Source organism: Xenopus laevis, chromosome 1S, assembly GCF_017654675.1.
Source record: "Xenopus laevis strain J_2021 chromosome 1S, Xenopus_laevis_v10.1, whole genome shotgun sequence".
Classification (NCBI taxonomy): domain Eukaryota; kingdom Metazoa; phylum Chordata; class Amphibia; order Anura; family Pipidae; genus Xenopus; species Xenopus laevis.
In genome coordinates, this window is record NC_054372.1 from 179,231,056 (window position 1) to 179,249,699 (window position 18,644).

Sequence of the window (18,644 nt, forward strand, 5' to 3'; positions counted from 1 at the left end):
ATCCTCCTCAATCTTACATTACTTACATCATATCCTGTGTGCCAAAAATGCATTAAAGTTTAAAAAACGCTTGTGATTTTTCCTTTTTTTAAGCGGGATTGTCCGCAAAAAGTCCTAAGTTAAATTTTTTTCTCCAGACATTTGGGGACCATGGAACATTCATTTTACAGTGGGCTCATGTCTAGGGCATCATATAATCTCTTTTGTCTTTCTTAAGGTTCCCTGGACATTTGTTATAAAAAGTGGCCTATACAAGCATTTGCACTAACATCTCTAATACAGACTTCCATACAACTTTAATGTACCTGCCCTATTCAAATTCATTCTGGATCACTAGCGACTTTTCGTTAGGAATAAACGAACGCTAGCGAATCTTCGTTACGAAATGCTCGCGCTGAAAAAGTATTGCTACTGAAAAATCGCCAGCGTTTGGCGCCAGGACACAACTTTGAATTTTAGCGAATTAGTGTAGTGGTAACGAATTTGCGCCTGCCGAAGGGGAGTGTAGTGTGCGAAGCAGTCGCTGACCCTTTAGTAAATCCCCATGGTCGGTGAACTTAAAAGGAAATGCAAACCCTTGATATGTTAATGTAAAATTTCAATTTCAAAATTTTAGCAGTTATAGTGCCACTTGCTTTCTAATAAAGTTGGTATAAAATTGTATTAGTGAGCAGAGAAGAGTCATTTATGTTTCTTCTGCTTTAATTTTCAAATTAACTTACAAGGTAACAGGGTTACATAATTAATTAAAAGATAAAAAAAACAATCAACACTTCTAAACGAGCCCCTGTGCACACATGAGATTAATATAAACTGCTAATATCTTGTAAAAAAAAAAAACCTCCAAAACACCCAAATCTAGAGAAAGCTAAGATTTTGACTAATCACTGAGATTCACTTCAAGCCACATTCTCTGACTCAGGGTGAAACATATAAAGGTTCGGGTGGAGTATTTCTACTGCAAAGTCATTACATATTTAGTACTAAGTCATTTCATGAACTACAAAGGAACGTTTACCCTTGTGGACCAAACAATGCCCAATTTATCCATCACGCCCAAAGTCTTTCTATAAATAGAGCATATTTGCCCTATAAGCTCTTTTTATTTCTGTCTCGTTTAGGAGGCAAAGCTGGTGTGTGTGTGCTGATCTTCTTATGCATATCAAGTTGCCGCTCATCCATAAAAGCAATATTGTAATTGCTTGAGTGCCAGATACTGTGATACCTCCATATACAAAGCATACAGACAGAGAGATGTGCATAACTGCTGAGTGATGCCATAAATAATGCAGTGTTGTGCTCAGGTAAGAGAGCAAATCATCCGCCAGTTGACGAACAATAAAATAAAGGAAATGGGGAAGATAAGCCTAATGATTAATTCCATCTCGGGCAGGTATTGTCTTGTTCCACTCAGATTGTACCTAGTGCGTTCAACCTTTTGCCTAACAACTCTTCTAACTCCTCTGCATTAATAGTCATCATAAGCCTTCAGCACAAAACAGTAGAGGAGCTGAATGGGAGCTGCAACCCAATAGGTGCCATAGGCTCCATTACATCTATAAATTCTCTGTTTCGTGCTTGTATCAATAGTTTTAGTGAAACTGAAATGTTGGCTCCTTATATACAGGAGTATGGGGGGGTTTGTGGATGCACACCTAAGGCCAATTTCAAAAAGTATAATTTCAAAAAGTATAAAGCCCTGTCTAAGTAATTCAAGTAAATATGCCAGTGCATTTAATTTTGAAACAGGGTTTTTTTGTTACAAAGTTATGATCATAATATTGATAAGCCACCATACCACGTCAAGGTAAAACCCCACATGGTGGTCCCTAACTTATTTATCTTTAGTCATAGTAAACAAGGTACATTACCTCTCTGTAGTAGCAATTCTTTGTATAAACATCTCCTGTGCCTTGGTTTCAACTCTGTGCTAGATCCTCCCCCGCCAACTTGCTGAGCGGCTTTTAAGAGGGAGAGACTGCCTTAACCAACGCCCATTTTAGAAAAGTAGAAATCAGGTGTTGTAATTAAAATCAAGGTAGAGTGATATGTGCAGTTGTCCCCCTCACTTGTTGTGCCTTGGTTTGTGCAATCGCTAAAAGTCCCCCTCACTTGTTGTGCCTTGGTTTGTGCAATCGCTCTCTCTTAAAAGCCATAAGTGCTGGCGGCATGGGAGGGTCTAGCCGTGAAAAAACCAACGTCCCATTAGACACTACTCTATGTACACATACACTTATTATGTCTTTCATTTATTTCTTCTTTACACTCTTTTATTCTATGCTTTCTTACACATATACTCCCAAATACACATACACTTTCCCTTACCACTACCATACATACTTTCACATTTCACTTACACATGTATACACACTATTGTGCAACTGCACATATCACTCTACCTTGATTTTAATTACAACACCTGACTTCTACTTTTCTAGAATGGGCGTTGGTTAAGGCAGTCTCTCCCACTTAAAAGCCGCTCAGCAGTTGGCGGGGGAGGATCTAGCACAGAGTTGAAACCAAGGCACAGGAGATGTTTATACAAAGAATTGTTACTACAGAGAGGTAATGTACCTTGTTTACTATGACTAAAGATAAATAAGTTAGGGACCACCATGTGGGGTTTTACCTTGACGTGGTATGGTGGCTTATCAATATTATGATCATAACTTTGTAACAAAAAAACCCTGTTTCAAAATTACATGCACTGGCATATTTACTTGAATTACTTAGACAGGGCTTTATACTTTTTGAAATTATACTTTTTGAAATTGGCCTTAGGTGTGCATCCACAAACCCCCCCATATTTCCTTATATACAGGCACATAGTCCTCAAAAGGATTAAGTACAGGGTCGAACTGGGCTGGAGGGACATTGGAAAAAAACTTGGTGGGCTCCATAGGGTTGCCCCCTTCTGGGATTATCGAGAACGGACAAGGGTGCAGCAGTGACTTCATGGGGGTGAAGTGGGTGATGCTGGGATGGGGAGGTTGAGATCAGGGTCAGGCCAATCACCTTGTCATTTGGAAACCAGGCAGCCCTCTCAAAAACATGGCTGTCTGGGTCAAAACTGAGCAAGTGGCAACCCTAGGGCAATGGCCGTTGTGGCCCCTGATGACCCGTGACTGCTCCCCATGGCACTGCAGATGCTCACCTGCCCACTCTTGTCTGATTACAGCCGCAAGTTATGGAGGTAAAACACATACAGTGCAGTGGCAGGAGAGGGAGGGGTGTGTATGGAGGGGCCCTTAAGATTGCAGCACTAGTCGGCCCCAGACACCCCAGTCATGCCCAACTTCTACTATGTTGGGCATGGACATTTGAACTTTTACTGAATATTAAAATAAAATGCAATAGTAACATGAACCGTGTGCCTATCATGGGTTTTAGCTGGTGACCAATTGCAACTATTAACTATAACAAGTGTCTTACTGCAACTGCAACGGACTCGGCTGAACACAGGTTTTTTATTTACCAATTTGATATTGTATATGTGCATGTACAATCTATTGTTGGGTGACTCAAGTAATGGGAGGTAATGATTGGCTTATATGTATTATGTTACAGGTGCTTTGTAAGAGTTGTGATTTATCCCTTTTTGTTGTTTTATTTCATGGGATAAGGGATGGGGTCTGCTCCATGGGTCACAATAAAGTTCTGCTGGGACAGTATATTTCAATAAAGACGGCCTGAGTGCTACTTTGGGGAAACCCAAACGATAAAAGATCCCACAACTGTATTCTGATCTGCCCCTTATCCCACTGTTAAATTGTTTACAACAAAATTGCAAGATCAATATGAATACAAAGGTTTGGTGTGCGCATGTTGCATTATGGCAAATATCACCCCCCTTCTTGGTAAGCATTAACCAACCCGTCAGGCTAATGGGATGCAGGTGTCTATCTTTGCCCGAACACTAATTGGGGTGCAGCTCTTGCATTTCCTACATTAACACAAGAAAAATTGTGCGATTTCCCTGGCAGGAAGTCAGCCACAAGAGCAGGAAAGCTGTGTCAATACTGAGCCGCAGTTAAGTGCTTCCTTATCAGGCCCGGCCGTTTCATGCTGTAAATATTATCCAGCCAGTAGAAGAAATGTTTTCTTAATCGTGCGTGGCTTCTGGTGACATTCCTAGCAAGAGGAAAACCAACTTTGATGTAAAATGTATATATCCAAATCAAAATATGCAGAAACAATGCTATCTGCCCTGTGAAATATGAGCTTCTTGGCCAAAGAAAATTCACTGTGACCACAGTCACACACACACACATAACACTGCCAGCAGGGGTAAATGCATTGTAAGAGGAATAAATGTAGCATTCACTTCAAAACTGTTGCGTGCACTTTCACAAACCAGAGACCAGTGGTGAATTAAAAAGCAACATTATTTCCCGAACATTTCTCTTAAAGTCTGTTTTCACTCTACTACTTAGGATGCATTAAATGGGCTCGCAAGTCCTACGTTTTTGCTGTTATTAAGAAGTGCTGTCAATCACCTACTCCTTTGGGGATAATAATAAGAAGTGGTCAGATAGGTGAAATAGTTTGATTTTAGTTAAGGATCTCCAATTAAGACATATCCATTTCATTACATTTTAGGACCTCAACTCCACATTAGAGGGGTAAGCCAATGGCATTATTTATGCAGGCTACACATCTTCTCTCCTCTTCCTGTTAAGATGCAGGTATAACATTGATCTCCACCTATATTCTTATTGCTCCAGGGTGGAACTGGCAGTATGGATATTCTAGCCAATGCCAGAGTGGCTGCAGTAAATTTGCATAGAGCTGTATTTTTTCTAATGGGCTTCAAGGGGACTATTTTGACCTATGAAGCCCACATCAAAGCATAATTAAGAGAAACAGAGTTTTTTAGGATGCTAGTAGTGATACAAGAGTCAGGAAAAACTCAACTTGCAAAAACTCAACTATCCAGAAAAATGTTGTAACCCACACCCAACCCGTACCCATATCTTCTTGCTCCGTGAGCTATTTCTTTGTAGGACCTCTGGTTCCAAGACAAGGAATCTTCAGGTGCAGAGGAGATGTGTTCTTCCCCAAATTACAGACCAAAACCACTCAACTGGGGGTCAAACCAAACATGCCCCCCCCAACGGCATAGGGTGAAGGGGAACAAACACATTAGACCCTCCTTCAGTTGAACCTGACTAGCATTTTGAAGCACTGGCCAGTAAACAATAATACCTGATGCTAATGTTTAAATAGGGAAAGGATATAACAGAGATAGCATGGATTATATTTTATCTTGACATGGAGATAGCCTCTTCTTTATAACTGATGGGACCAATGAGGCATATCGTTTGTGGCTTCCTGCAGCTCAAAGTACAAAGTAAGAGTGCTGAAAGACCACCCACCCCTACCCCATTAATAGCTGGTCTTTGGGGTTCTGCTGGGGCATTAGTTCATGTTAACGCATCTGGACCATCACAGAAAATGCCCCCAGTTCATCTAGCCACTCGATATTGCTGGAAACTATCGTCTGAATTATTTTTAATAAGTGTAGGAATAATTGCTGTTTTTGAAACTCCTTTATGGAGAGAAATATTAAATAAAATCCCACTTTTGATGTTAGCATTTCACAAATACAGTATGTCTGGTGAAATACATACTAAGTAGGGCATTCCATAAAAGGGGGAAAGGAGCGAGAATTACTGAATGCCCTTTCAGCTTTCATTTCCATTTAAACTTCATCCTTAAAACTGGAAAGATAAACAAGTAAACTTTAAGTCATTTATAGCGTTAATAAATTAAATTTATTGGGACATGCTGTATTCCTAGAATATTATAAATAAGAACATATATAGAGTCAGAACTTAAAAAATGCTATGGATATATGAAGGGCATTACATTTGAAAAAATATTTTTAAATATATAAAATATAAAATATATATGAAATATTTTTAAATATTTTTCCTACTTAACTTTAGGAAAAAGTACATTCAATAATTTCATAACCTTTTCTCCATTTCTCAGCCTTTGCAAAGTTACATCCATTACAGTAACTTGTGAGTGACCCCTTGTGGCCAATGTGATCCAAATGTGATTTTGTTTCCAACAGCCTGCAGCCAATGGGTCTGCCATAACTGAACACAATGAACTAATACATTTTGAGAGTACTTTTTTTTATAACCTATTAAATGTCATTAGAGCAGCCGTAACTGTACTTAAGATAAACCACTACCATTGGAATCAATTTGTCCTAATTATGTTCAGCTTCCCCACCGAATATAACCATAGCAACACTAATAAAGTTCAAGCCTAAAACTGTTTGGCCATATAGTTAATGAACAAGACAATGCGTAATAGATCTGTGGTGGTCAGGGAAGAATGAAAATGTGTTTGAGTGATCTCTTCATAAGACGGCAATGAAGGATATATAATAACATGAACTTGACATTACTTCATGGGGCTCAGTTTATTCAGTAGAATTACGTTGGTGTGTATTTATTCACATAAGTATTGTATTTTAATAATATCAATAGCAATGTGCTATAATACAATGCAAGAACAATTTTTTTTTTAGATATTCTAGTTTTCTTCGATACATCCAATCAATTCAATGTATTGCCCAAAGATACAATTTTTCCACCCCATTTAGCAATAAAATAGGCATGAAGAACCAACACCAAATGTGGCATTCTAATAATAAGCATGGAATGAGGAGTTCTACACCCTACACCCAGCAATTGTTTGCACTGAATAAAGTTCTAGTGGCCGAGATCAACATTGCAATGTGCATTTTAGGTTGAAGAACAGCAGCTGTGTTGGCCTTGGAAATGGACGTGTTTCAAGTCAGTGGAGGTTTTAATCTGAAGGCCATTAGCCATAACTGCAAATGAATAAATTCCTTAATGCTCCAACACTGATATGTTCCCAGGGGAAATTTAGCTTTAAGCAGTCTAGGAAGTTCCCAGCGATTCCAGGAAAAGACTGAGACGTGCAAAGTGTGACCAGAATTCAGGTACTAATTATATCTGTTGCTTTTACTCTTCTCATCTACAGCAGGGAGAACTGCTCAGTGGGTTTCCAGCCAACGCTGAACCTGATAAGACAACCTACAGCAGGGACATTCTTGCATTTGTTGTGGTTATTCTCCTTAGCTGAACTAAATGGAGCCAAGGCCTTCAATTCTGAGCACTGACATTGTCATTGTGAAAAGGCTGAGCTGGAGTTAGGATATATGTAAGCATTATAAGTGGGAGATGCTGACGAAGTTAAAAAGATAAGATTGGTTGCTCTGTCAAACAGAACCTCCTGTAGGCTGTCAGTCCACATTGGAACTACCAGAAAGCCAGTGAAAGCACTTATTTTGCACCACCCAGGAACATTCTTTATGCTTGTGTTGCTCCCCAAATCTTGAATGTTGCTCATGGGTAAAAAAAAGGAGCCCCAAGAACAATGATGCCTCTAATAGATATGCATTCTCCTTATTTGTCTCAATAGCACAGTTCTGCTCCTTTTCACTTCCTTTATTTAGTTGTGTCCTAGGAGAGGTTTTTAACAGATATGCCCTTTAAATTCATATTTAACAGTAGGAAATATTTGGTATAACCACATCCTGGGGCCCATCGTTGGACACCCTTTAGGCCTAGACCTATTGAGTTGTTGCTTCTTGGTTCCTATAGGCTGCAGTGTGGGCACAGCCAGGCTTCTGTGAACTTTTCAGTACCTCTTTATCCCGCCACCCACAGCATGTTTGGCAAATTTGCTTGTCATTCTGTTTTCCATCTGCTTAGTGCTAGATGCCACCCGAAGTCAGTGCCTTAATCCTTACAGCAGGTGCAGATGATCCAATTCTTTCTGGTACATTTTAATCAGCTTTGGTGTTTTCTACCAGTTCATTGCGGTTCAGTTTCTTGTCCCGTTACCACTTTACTGTATAACTGGAATATATTTTCTCTGTCTGCAGTTGTCTCTCTGAGATACAAAGTACATTCCATGTATGTTATTACTGAACAGAAGGCTTTCCCTGTTAAAGATGAATGAATCACAAGCTAACTCAATCTTATCATTAATTGATTTCTCATTCTCGGTCTGTTGGCAGCAGTTATTCAGCTCCTGACACTCATTGCAGAGAGGTGGGGGGAGTTCTTGCTTCAGAATCCCTTATGCTGTGCCTAGTGAAACAGGGTGCTATGTGTCAGTACTGACCCTATCCTGTATCCTGATCCTATCAGTAGCCTGGGTTTTGGGGTGATACATTGATTCCCATCAACCTCTATTTGTTGGGATGGATGGAGCTGAATGAAGAATACTGTATATCCTTATTCACCACCTTCTTATAAAGTGGGGGTTCATGTTAAATTACAATTTAATTAATCCATCTTTAGGAGTTTAAATGTAACTGCCGTGAACTATGTCCCTAAATCATTCACCACTGGGGTGATGAGCTGAAACACAGGTCCCTGAGGCTTTCAATTCTCAGGCCTGTGTCTACATATAAAGTGTTGTTGCCCTAAAGGAGTAGCTACAGTTCCCCTATCTCAAGGCAGGCACCAGTTTTGATTGGCGAATTTATTCGCCAGGCATGGATTTGTAGCTAATTTCCAAGTTTGCCTCCCGCAAATGTTTTTGCGAAACTGGGGTGAAAATTGGCGCATGCATAAAAAATTTTGCGCGTCAAAATTATACGGACACCCATTGACTTTAATGCATTTGGACAAATTATTTTGACACCCATTGACTTCAATAAGTTTCGTTGTTTCACGAATTTTTTCACCATTTCGCTAATTTTGCCAAAGTGAAATGTGACAGATTCGCCCATCACTACAACACAGTATATGTCTACATATTTGCCCAAGTAGACCTGGAGAAATACACATTTAATAAAAGATAAGTGAAGTTACCTGCAACATAAAGAACTGTAAAATCTTGCAGAAAACTTGGAATTTTTTAGCGACCCCCATAAATCATTTGTCGTATAATCACTGTGAGCCGAAAGACATTTCTTCTGAAGTTCAGACAGAGTTTCCCAGAGCGTTCATTGTGATCTTAAGTGTTTCATTAGGTTTTTTTTAGGTGGAACACGATACACCCTAGTCAAATCTAATGGCTTGCTGCTGCACATTGTTATTAATAACTAATTCATACAAGGACAGACAATTAACTCTGTATAGAATGCCCAGACAGATGACATTCCAGAAACTATCTTCCGTGGGAAAAACGTTTCTTATTTGCATATGAGGATAGGTGTGGTAATCCCAACTGTGTTTGTTCTTTATTTAGTCACCTTGCACTCTACAATTTGTAGCTAATATAGAGTTCTGTAACTTTTATATAAAAGATATTACAGATAACAGATGTTTCTTCCCTGCAGTTTAAATAATATTTAAAAAATATCTGTTTGTTTCCGTCACCATCGATGCCTTTTCCTACACTAGACAACACTGTGACTCTCTATAATAAACTGTGTAAACTCCCCATAGATTGGCATGTGTTTTTATGTGATTGGATGAGTGGCCAGCCAATAGGGATGCAATAGGGAAAATTAGGCAAATAAGTAATATTTCAGTGCAAATGTCGAAGGCAGCTATCAATAATGTCAGATTTTTTCTCTGTTTTAACAGCGTATCTGTGATACTGTATGTTGAAATTATTTGACTTGTAAGGGGCAGTAATGCATAATTGTTCTTATATGAAAGGACATGTTGTGACATTCACTAATACTGTTTACAAGCAAAAGCTGGCACACCCTAACAGGGCTTTCAGTAGGTTGGGTGCGCAGTTTTATTTATACACCATCAATCCCTTGACCTGACAATAATCAACATGCCTGCCGTCTGTTAATATAAAGAAAAAAAAGGCAGAATTAACATAAATATTCGAACTCTGTGCTTTGCACAACTACTAATCACCTCTAACGTTCCAGCACTATATACAGTATATCTTCCTATCTAACTAGTGATCCCTCTACCAAGAGGAATTGGACCCTATTAATTAATACATGTGGGCAATGAAACAGCACCTCCGGTGGCCATATTATGATGAAATGAATGGGTGAATACATGCTTCGTTCATGAGCTTTAGACAAAGGAAGGCAATAACCTTGTTTTATGCATGAAAAGCCATACATATTTTATTCTAGAATAAGTGGTCACTATGATGGAAATGATCTATTCTTATATTCTAAAAGAAGAATCAATCTTATGCTTTTCACCATGCATCTGTTTTTTAAACCAAATAAATGATTGAGTGACTGATACTGGTCCTCTGGCATCCAGTACTCTTGACTATACTCAAACATTATTGAGTCCTTGCTACCATCTAATCTCACCAAGTGCTTCCAAGAACTGAAAAGCTGAGCTACCATCATACAATGATGTGATTGATAGTGAGTCTTTATAGGCAGGGAAGAAGAAAACCTGCAGGGTAAGCAGGAGTACATGTGACAGGAGAGAGAAGGGAAAAGTATGGTGTAGGAAGAGGGACAATCAAAGTGGAGAAGCAAGGGAATAATAAGGGGTTTCAATATAAAAGAAAGGGATAAACAGATCAAATGAGCAACGCAGGGGGATAATAGAAGGGGAAAGTCAAGATCATTAAAAGAAAAATGAAACAGCTGCCCCAAGGAGCTGAAAGCTGTCGAATGGAACCAAAAAAGAGGAGAAGCCACTGAAACAAGTCAAAGTTCCATTGAACACCAATGTTTTTTTTTAAACCCTTGGTCACACCAATGTTCTTTAAAAACTTTTATTGGGGACCCTGGCCACCAATTTTGTTTAACTTGAAGGGGGGCCCTGACCACCAATGGATATTTATAACTTGTGTGTGTGTGGGGGGGGGGTTACTGATACAATACTGATGTCTGTGTGCCCTTTTTACTGTGGCAGAATCTGGGATGGGGCTTTGGGTCAAGCTGGGGCAGGCGGGGACCAGGGGGCCCAGAAAATGTTGTTGTACAGGGCTGTGATGGTGGCCCTGATAACTGACCTTCTAGCTGGGCTTTCAGTTGTATCAAGGACAGCAAATCCCCATTCTCCACACTTTCACCCTAATCCCTAATAAAATGCTTGTATTTTAACTGTAATAGACCAGAAAAGAGCCATCATGTGATCAGTTAATGGGCCGCACACACTTTGCAAATGTTTAATAAGGATATTTCTATAAATAAAGTTAACATTGGCGTTTGCTCTTTCTTCAAATAGTTTTGAGCACTATCTCTTATCCTAAAACAACCTCAAATAGTGCAGATTTCTTTTTAATGCAATGATGTGTTTGCAAAACGAAATCTCTGATTATTTCTGCAGAACAAAAACATCTTTGATGTAAGAATATTGCACTCATGTATGAAAGCCTGTGCTGAAAAGAGTGTGAAGTAAACTGACAAGTAGTTCTCATGTCGCATTTATAAATGAACGTCTTTATGTTGTGCTCCCGTGGGAAATACAAATAAATATGTACATATACACACAGGTAGGAATTCTTCAAAACTATTCTACATCATTGGTTGTTCGTACAGAACGAGTGTGCTTTAAGCAATGAATGTTTGTCTCACACATCATTTAGATTTAAAATGTGCATTTGAGTGATATTTTGTGCCAAAAATACACTTACGGCAGAGACACATGGTCAGATTTGGGGAGATTAGTTGGCCGGTGACAAATCTTCTCTTCTTTGAGGCGACTAATCTCCCTGAACTGCCTTGCGCCAGCTAGAATGAAAATTGCCGGTTGGTTGGCACTCGGAGTGCTTCGTTTTCCGAAGTCACCCAAAGTTTCTTCGTGAGGCTACTTCAGCGACTTTGGAAAGCAAAGCGCACCGATTGCTATCCCCCCAGCGATTTTCATTCTAGCCGGCGGAAGGCAGGGGAAGCCAGTTAAGGGAGATTAGTCGCCCCGAAGAGGAGGAGATTTGTCGCTGGGCGACTACTCTCCTCGAATCTGACCGTGTGTCTCTGTCCTAAGGTAGTGCACTTAGTTTTAACTATGTTGTAGAATATTTTTGCACAACATGACCGCAGGCATTTCTGTTGGTAGGCAGCCTTCTTTCTGTTCTTTGATGTGTAGGGCAGGACTTTCCCTAGGGTATATAAGACCAGGACCTAATTTCCCTCTTTGGAGCCCCTATGCCACATGGTCCTAGAACCAGGCCGCATCTTGAGAGAAGGAAGGGGTGACGGAGGACACCGGCCTCTTAGTGGATGCGCATGCGCACTATCTAGAGAGTGAGAGGGGGTGACGGAGGACGCTGGCCTCTGGGCGCCCTCAGGGCAAATCGGGCCCTGCCTAGAACCCACTTTCCCGTCTTCATGAGCCCCCCACCCGCGAGTGTGTCCCCAGTGCTCTTTAGAATGCCGCCGTGCAGCATGTCACCCCTGAAATCTTGCAGTCCTAAGCCTCTCCACAAATCCAGGCCTGGATGACACATTGTAGCTATAAAGTTTTATGTGTCAAAAAGAAATGTTATACTCTGAGGAAGTGCCAATGGGCACGAAACGCGTCAGTAGTAAGGACATTATGCATTGTTAATTTTTGAAAAATAAAGCTTTAATTCATCTTCACAAGTCTGCATATTTTGTATACATGTTGCTGTGAGGAAGTTCCGTGGCCAGGGAACACGATAAGGACATGTGATTGTCTTGAACCAATCAGCACAACATTGGTGAGAAATTTGTATTCGCTGGATGACACATTGCCCAATACAGTAAAGGTATCTTGACAAATAAATCAGTAGGTATTATGTTATATACAGTATAATCCCACAGATCAGCACTGTGGGCACAACACAGCCCTGTTCTTAATGACTGCTATCAGGGTAACTACAGAGGAAGCAGACCCTGCAGCTGTATGAGGCCCTAATTAATGAGCAATTTCAATATATATTGGTAAAACAGGTCAACCTCTGGATATGTTTGGGGCCCCAAAATTTATTTGCTGTCGGGCCCGTAACAACTAGTTATGCCATGACCCTCTCATGACTTACAAGTTAGGTTGTGTCCAAAGGAATTCCCATGGGCCACCCCATGCTCGGGAAATATAGAAACCTTTTAGCCTCTTTTAGTCTCTTGTGTGCTCCTGTTTTTGTTCATTTTGCACCCTTCTGCTTACTCAGTAAATTGGGCCTGCAAGGCATATATTATCAAATCCACAGAAGCAAGAGGTGCAGAACAAAGCAGCAAACCCCTTAGTACTCAGATACAGAGCACTGGGACACAGGGATGTACATGGCTCTGTTGTGTCTTCCACCCATATGAACACAAGTGCAAAGTGCTAAAATAAATTAAGTGTGCATTGACTCCATTCACATGTGGTTCTCCAAAACATGCGCCTTGCGGTACCTTTCCCCAACCTGCATTAAAGGGGTTGTTCACCTTCCAAACACTTTTTTTCAGTTCCGTTGTTTTCAAATTGTTCACCCCCTTTAGCTTTGGGGAGTAAATAGAATGATTTTTCAAATTGCAAATAATTATTTTTTCAGCGTGCAAAATCTTCACGGCCTGTGGCCGTCTCTTCTTCTTGGCCCACCTGCCTCTTCTGCTAGTCAATGAAAAAGGAGTAGGCAGTCTTGTTTGCAGACGCCTGCTAGATGTGTCTCACCGTCACGTCCACAGTCACTGCCTACTCGTTTTCATAGGTAGGTGGGCGGGACTAGCAGAAGAGGTAGGCGGGCCAAGACGAAGAGATGGCCAAGAGCCATGAAGGTTTTGCGCACTGCTGCAGCATGAGCAGGTATGTGGGGGATATGAATGTGCTGCAAGCAGCAAAAAAACTGCAAAAAATAAACAATTATTTGCAATTTGAAAAATCCTTCTATTCACTCCCCAAAGCCAAAGGGGGATTAAAAATGTGACCATACATCCCCTTTATGAATGTTCGTGTCTCCGGTGTTTCAGTCTGGCAGCTCAGTGATCCAGAAGCATCTGAACTATTACAATTTGCTACATTTAAGCTGGCCATAGACGCAACGATCCGATCGTACAAATCGAGGATTCGACCGTGTGTGGAGAGTCCCGACATTTTTTGTCCAGCGGAGATCGGTCGTTTGGTTGATCGGACAGGTTAGAAAATTTCTGTCGCCTGCCGATAATATCTCTGCGTGTATTGCCGATCGTACGATTTTCAGTGGGAGACGGTCACTAGTTTTTGTCAGACATAACTTTCGTACGATTGCTGTCAGGGGCAGAACATCCGCTGATCTGTACTCTTACTACTTTAATTGATCGGAATGGTAAGACTTTGATCGGAATGGTTAGTGGCAGGGATGGGAAAGTCCGATCGTACTTTGATTGGTACGATCGGATCTTTGCGTCTATGGTCAGCTTTAGTTGCTACAATTAGATACATTTCTCAGCAGCATCTGTGGAATATTAGCAACTATTGTATCAATTCTAACAGCTGCCTTTAATGAAACTCAGGGATTCTGCTCAGCAGGGACAAAGATAACAAATGTATCAACTAAATATATCAATTTAGAATAGTTAAAGAGTCAGCGACCCCCCCCCCCCCAAGCTCAAGCTGCTTTAGAAGGTGAAAAATGAAACTTTACACTTCAATATTAGAAAAACATTAACAAATAGAAAGTGAATGGAAAAAGTCTTTATTTATGGTGAACAATCTGAAACCAACTGATCTGAAAAAATTATTTGAAGGTAATCAAACCCTTTAATGAATAATGCACAAGAGCATGCATTGATGGAACTCTGGAATTTTAGGAACCATTATTGCATTGTGGGAAAAAAACATAACGGCTTTTTTTATTTTTATTCTTTACACCTTTCTTTACACCGTTTGCTGCACTTAATAAATAAGGCCTGTTCTCTCTAACTGCAAACTTATAAGATAGAACTATATTTTATTCGATGATTGATGTATGATTTTTAAGAATGATAATTATGGCAGCTGGTCTTTAATCTGGTACCCAGTGTGGGCACAGGAATTCACTATCCCAAAATCTACCACTGTGCTTGTGATGTCTATGATAGAGAAAGTCCATCTCATGACACTTTGAACAGCAGAAAGAATAATGTCTGTAGGCAAAAGTTTTCAGCCGTGTTTGTAGTAAGGGGGAAAAAAAGAAAAAGAAGAACATAAAGGTTCAATATATGGAGATATCAGGAATCCAATGGTTGAATTATTTAATATGTAGTATGTCATTTTTAGAAAGCAAAATACAGTAAAAAAAAATTTTTCAAAAAGGCTCACAATTGCCTGTATTATGTATATTTACTCAAAGGTTATGATGGATAGTGATGGATATTGCATTATCTCATCTGTTATCTATCTAAAAGTATAATTAACTGTCCCCAAGATGGCCTAAGCTGAAGAGATCTCCTTATTTTGGATCCATCCGTATTTTGGGGCCCGTACAATTTCTTGAAATTACAATTTTACTGGCAATAACTTTCGAGTCATTTGGGGACTTTGCAAATCCTTTTCCTCTGATTATACTAAGAAAACAACCTAAACTACTTACTTCTTTCTGTGACATGCAGTAGCTGGTATTCCCCTATGTTTGAAGCTCAGTGTACCTCAGTCCGTTATTGGCAATCATTCATCACAATTTCATGTATTTTACATTTGGCCAATGGATATTTATAGTAGTGAGTCGCATTAAAGGAAACTGCTGATTTCTTATCTTGGTTAATTTCAGTGCGTTGGCTTCCATGGTAGAATTTTTCCAAAGCAATAACAGGAAAGACTGTAAGCAGAAGATTTCCAATACTTCCCAGCTCCAGTCCACCCAGAAACATAGAAGTGTTTTGGTGATAATGATAATAATCATGAAAATGCAACAAGATCTTAGATACCTTTCATCTTGGAAAATCAGTTAGGGTCATTTATCGATATCCTGATTAGTGATGGGCAAATTTGGGGTGTTTTGCCAAAAAATGTGCGAATCTCCCACGAAATTCGCGAAATGTCGAAAAATTTGTGAAACGGCGCCAGCATTCGTTTTAGACGCAGGCATCCGTTTTTGGACAGCGTCCATTTTTTTTACACCAGCGAATTTTCCTGGCGGTTTCACTAATTTATTCACCGGCGGGAATTCACCGCGAATTTGCGCCCGGCGAATAAATTCGCCCATCACTAATCCTGATGCAAATCATCATGTTTTGTCCATTTCTTACCTCTTTAAAGTTATGTGTTCTCTGTACAGGTGTGGGGAATGTTTGGTACCTGGGATTTTCCAGATTACAGCTCTTTCCACTAGAAAATCATATAAATATTAAATAAACCCAATAGGCTGATTTTGCTTTCAATAAGGATTAATTATATCTTATTTTGGATCAAGTACGAGGTACTGTTTTATTATTAAGGTGGCCATAGATGTGCAGATTTACCTTCCTATTAGGTGCCATCTCCTGACCTGCCACTAACCATTCAGATCAAATAAAGTAGTAAAAGAACAGATCAAACTATGTTCTGCCCCTGACAGCAATCGTATGAAAGATAGGTCCGACAAAAGCTGGTGACAGTCTCCCATTGATAGCGTCAGATCTGCAACACATGCAGAGATATTATCAGCAGCCGACAGAAATGTTCTAAACTGTCCGATCGTCTGATCGCCATGGCATGAAAAATGTCGGGACTCTCCACACACGGCCTGAAAATCGTAGGAAACGATTGGACCAAATCTTTGCGTCTGCGGCCAGCTTTACAGTCAAAAAGGAAATCATTTATAAAATTTGGATTATTTGTTTAAAATGGGGTCTATAAGAGATGTCCATTCATTAATTTGGAAATTTCTGGTATTCCTCATAACAGATTCCATACGTGTAGCACATATTTGTCTTTTCTTGAAATTGATAATCTACTGCCCCTGATACATTGTCATCTACAGCAAAGTTCTCACATTGCCTCATGGCTGTAATTCCCCTGGATGCCCTGCTTGCTCCAACATTGTGGGGCCAATTTATCAAGGTTAGAATTGAATATTTTTGCCGCAGTTTTTTTTTTTGTAGCTAAAATAAATGAATTTAAATTAGGGTTTCTAAGACTTCAACATTTTATATACTGTATATTAAGTGCTAAAAATTGGAAACTCTCGCGTTTAAAAGCTTGTGTGTTCATGCAGAAGTCAGTTGTCCTGGACGAAATTTAAGTGAATTTTGCAATTCAAGATGTTCTTTGAATATTTTTTGAGAGCTTGTAGACCCCTTGACAAGGATGGGGACAATACTAATTCAGTGCATTCATGTTTTGTTTCATGGTTTTATTCAATCGAGTATTTTAGATTCAGGTTTGGTAAAATTTTGAGTTTATTTGAATCTTAGAAAGGTTGGATATTGACAAATACGCCTCCTCGTGTATAGGTATATATTTATATACATGCCAGGTGTACAACTCTTTGTGTTAAGGTGAAACATGGTAATGATCGTGTAACCCCGTGCCCATTATGGAGGGATGCTTGTTGGCATGATCACACTTCAGTGGAAACTTACATGAGTTTACTAATCACCAGGGCCAGATTTATGTAAGCGGCGTTCCGAGGCCAGACTACTGTAACTCTCTTTTAATTGGCCTTCCCCTCCAGAGACTGTCACCTCTCCAGTCCATAATGAACACTGCTGCCAGGCTCATACACCACAGCAACCGCTCCTCCTCTGCCTCGCCATTCTGTCAGTCCCTGCACTGCCTTCTGCTACCTTTCAGAATCAAATTCAAAGGAATGAACCTGACATTCAAAGCACTTCATAACTTTGCCCCACCCTACATCTCTGATCTCATCTCTATATACTCACCCAATCACTTACTCTGCTCCTCTACTGACCTGCTCCTCAACTCTTCCCTCATTACCTCCTCACATGCTTGCATTCAAGATGTTGCAAGGGCTCTTTCCCACAGTCTCTCCGACTATCTCCCAACCTTTCTGCCTCCAAAAGATCTATTAAAACGCACTTCTTTAAAGAAGCCTACCCTCACTCTGCTTAACTACCAAATGCAATACCACATACAGTACCACATCTCTCACCCACTTAATTGCCCACTCCGACACCTTGTGTCCTATTCCCTTCCCTTTAGACTGTAAGCTCCTTTGCACAGGGCCCTCCTCACCTTTTGTACCGGTATTGGTTGTGATGTATGTAACTCCATATGTTCTATGTATGTAACTAATGTGATGCTGGTGCTATATAAATACATGTTAACAATAATAATAAATGCAGCAGGGCGGCATGCCACCCCTAAAATTTTGCCCCCCTAGGCCAGGACCTATGTGGCCTCGCCACAAAATCTGGGCCAGCTAATCACACAGAATTTTGAGCTGAAAAAAGCTTGGGAAATCTTCTTTAGCTTACCCAAGAAAAACAATGACAGCTTTTAGGTGACAAAGTTTTTCTTGCAAACTTCCAAATATCACCAAGCCTTTTTCAGCTCAAGACCCTCCGTGTTTGGTAAATTCTCCAAGGGTTTTTATTAAAAATTGTCTGTGCAAAAAAGCAAGAGCAATTTTAAGTGGAGCCCTAAATATCCACTTTTTTCAATTACTTTCCATTATTTATTTTTTACTGTTTTTACAAAATCTAAATTTAAAGTTGAATGTCCCTGTCTCTGGTGTTTGAGTCTGGCAGCTCAGTAATTCAGGGGCAGATTCTAAACCGTTACAATTTTGCAACATTTACATGTAGCATCTCTGGAATATTAGCAACTATTGTATCAATTCTAACAGCTGCCTGTAATGAAACC

General features: G+C 40.0%; 1 long non-coding RNA gene across 1 annotated transcript in view; it reads left to right on the forward strand.

Moving 5' to 3' along the window:
- The first annotated feature begins 2,512 nt into the window (after positions 1–2,512).
- LOC121399531 overlaps positions 2,513–18,644 on the forward strand; it is a 40,054-nt gene continuing 23,922 nt past the window's right edge. Inside the window, exon 1 of the long non-coding RNA XR_005965116.1 lies at positions 2,513–2,565. This is a non-coding gene — a long non-coding RNA (uncharacterized LOC121399531). The remainder of the gene's footprint in view (positions 2,566–18,644) is intronic.